Consider the following 3,160-nt stretch of genomic DNA (forward strand, 5'->3'; position numbering starts at 1 on the left):
TTGATAGGAAAGGCCATATCAACAAAAAACAAGGATGCTGTGGGAAATAAGAGGAGAGACAGCTGTAAGCTGATGTGATAAGGTCCACGGGAGTCAGGCATATGATTCAGAGAGAGAGTGAAGCTGACACACCAGAAAGAGGGATGACTGCATTGCTGAATGTGATGTGTGCTAACCAGGAGGTGCAGGAGGCAATGGGGGTCATTGCTTAATGAGCTTGGGTCTGATGAAACACGTTACAGTTATGAATAATGAAAACAGGAGTAAAACATGAAGGATAACTGTAAGTGGAGCAGAGAAATAGAGAGGTAGAGGCGGGGAAGCAATGGAAGGGAAAGGTGGATAAAGACCAAACACACTTGAGGGAAAACAAGAGGGAAGAGGTTAAACTCTGACATATGTTATTAAAAGCAAGGTGGAGAAAAGACCTGAAGACAGGAGATGGAGATGGAGGGAAGTGAGCGGATGAAGGGAAGTAATCAGAGGTGGGAAAACAGAGAAAGTCGCTCCTTGGAGAACGGAAAGGAGGAGAGGGGAGGGCGGAGAAAAGCAAACGATGACATATTTTGGTGAAATCAGGGCCTGGAGAGATAAGAGATATTTGCGAAAGAACGGGTGGGATGATGGAATGAGGCTGGGGAGAGAAGAAAACATTAAAGACAGAGAAATTCAACATCGAAAGACAGAGCAGTGACAGTGGATGAACTCTCTGCTGCAAGTGCTGAGGTAAGGAGGAGCGAGGTAGAAACTGACCAAAGAGGGTTTTAAGGGGTTAGAGGGGAAATTGAGAGAGAAGGAACGGATTGACAAGAGGAAGATAGAGCTGAGCTGAGTGGAAAGGTGGGGAGGGGGTGGGGGTTAAATGCTGACATACATAAAAAAAAAGAAAGAAAGAGCGAGAGCATTTAAAATTAGAGAAGTACATAAAAAATGACAGAGTGAAGAAAAAAGACAAAGGGTAATCGAGGGACAAAAATAGAGAAAGACAACTCTTTCATGGAAGAAAGGGAGGAGGGTGGTGGGAGTCAGGGAAACAGACTGAAAGCACATTTTGAGAATTGCGCCTTCATTGAATTTTGAACTGTAATGGCTTGGCAAAACAATCCTGCCTGTATGCCAATAAACCTCCAGTGAATTAGGCAGGGAATGAGAGTGACAGAGGGGGAGGAGGAGGAGGAAGGAGGGAGGGAGAGAGAGAGAGAGAAAGAAGGCGACAGACAGAGAGGGAGACTGAATTAAGGAGGGAAGGAGAGAATCAGAGTTATAAACAGACACGCAGAATATCTAAAGACGGGAAATGGAGAAAGAGAGGAACATAGAGAGAGAGAGAGAGCAGAAGAAATACTGACAAGGCAGAAGCTGGAAGAGGAATGGAACAAAAGTGAGAGATTTGAGCAGAAATTGACCCAGAGACCTGCTTCAGGCCATCTACAATGTAGAGGAGGACATAGCCATATATGTTGCAGAGGGAGAGAGAGGGCATGTAATGCAAACATACACAGCATCACTAAGCAATCAAAAGCATTTATTTAGCCCTGCAGTGGAGAATTGCTAAAAGAAGGGGGGTTGTTGTGAAAAGCACAAGGGTTAAAAAGCAAGCACTGCGTATAGGCAACCCGCTGCAGGCAGTATGTTATATTAACAGTGACACTAGCAGAGTGGAGTCTAAGGAATCCAATACACATGCACACTCTCGCAGACACAAACACACACAGTCGTACGCACACACACACACACACACACGCAGAGCTGCAGTGACCATGCTGGGACATTAGCGATGACATTGAGACCCAGACTAAACCAAGCCAGCGGAGAGCAGAGTCTATGGCCGGCAAGACATGCAGCAAGAGGGATGGACAAATGGACTGAAGGAATGAAAGATAGCCATACAGAGATGGAGGTGAACGGGAAAGCAGCAGAGGAGAGTGAGCCTGTCTCTAGGCAAAGAAATGCAGGGGGGGGAGTAGAGGGGGGGAAAGGAGGGAGTGGAGTAAGCATAAGAACACAGAATTGAACCGGAGGATCATGGGGTCAAAGAGGAGATTTAAGAGAACAGAAAAATGATAAAGGAAGTGTGGAGGGTGATGAAAATAAAAAAAACAAGAGGAGGGAGTAAGGTGTGTGAGAAAGGAAGTTGGAAAGAAGTAAGGAAAGGAAGGAGCAAGGCAGTGTGGTAGGAGAGGGAGCAGGCTTACAGTATGAAGGAATGACACACACCAGAGGTACAAGCCAAAAACCACAAGTCATTCTGCTCATTAATGAATCAGCCGATGTTACACCAATCAAAATATCCAAAAGATTGGTGCTGTTAACAAGGTGACAGATAGATAGATAGATAGATAGATAGATAGATAGATAGATAGAAGTTATGTCTGGATGAAAAATCATGAATTGGAGTATCACGCTCAGCAGCCAAACGTTCAAATCTACAGACCTCTTTTTTTAAATAGTGGAGATCTCGGAGAAAGATACAAACAAAGTAGAGCTATAATATATACAATTTAATATATATCAGTGTAAACATAATTTACAGTGTCTTTAAACTGATGAAGACTATATACTATAAGAGACGCAGATGAATTTGGATTGTCCGCCTTCAGATGTATTTGTAGTATTTGTAACATTTTGATCGTTTGATTGGCTTTAGATGTCTGTTTGAGAGATTATTGATGGAGTAGATGTGACAGGTCATGAACATACCATAACAAGGATGTTTTTTGTGGCTAACCAAAGTGGTGTCATGTCAGCAATATTTGTGAACCTCAACTAACAAATACAACAAATAAATGTTACCAGATGTTTTTCCCAACCTTGAAACCACTTAAGGGGGAACGAGAGGAAACTGTTCTTCTGCAAACTTCTTTAGCACTTGGCGAATAACTCTTTGTCCAGTGCCACATGACAACCAGCCAGCAAATCAGATTGACTCATGGTTTTTTTTTTGTACCGTTGAACTCTTCATGCCTTCGCAGATGGGAGGGGGAGAGAAGAACAGAGGGATAGAGGAGAGAGGGGAGAGAGAGATGTGGAGGGACAGAGGGAGAGACGAAGAAGGAAGGAAAAAGCTGGGAAGCCACCTGTCCGAAAGGGGGCCCCCAATGATACTCGCAGCACTTCCTCCCCTTTCCTCCCCCCTTTCCCCCCTCCCTCCCCCCTTTCT

The 3,160-nt window shown here is 44.3% G+C and overlaps 1 protein-coding gene and 1 long non-coding RNA gene across 5 annotated transcripts in view; one reads left to right on the top strand and one right to left on the bottom strand.

The window, feature by feature from the left end:
- grin2db (glutamate receptor, ionotropic, N-methyl D-aspartate 2D, b) overlaps positions 1–3,160 on the bottom strand; it is a 45,518-nt gene that overhangs the window by 25,417 nt on the left and 16,941 nt on the right. The gene's annotated exons all lie outside the window — the stretch shown is intronic.
- Positions 1–3,160, top strand: part of LOC113747283 (uncharacterized) — a 17,093-nt gene that overhangs the window by 5,744 nt on the left and 8,189 nt on the right. The gene's annotated exons all lie outside the window — the stretch shown is intronic.

Source organism: Larimichthys crocea, chromosome XIII (genome assembly GCF_000972845.2).
Source record: "Larimichthys crocea isolate SSNF chromosome XIII, L_crocea_2.0, whole genome shotgun sequence".
In the NCBI taxonomy this organism is placed as follows: domain Eukaryota; kingdom Metazoa; phylum Chordata; class Actinopteri; family Sciaenidae; genus Larimichthys; species Larimichthys crocea.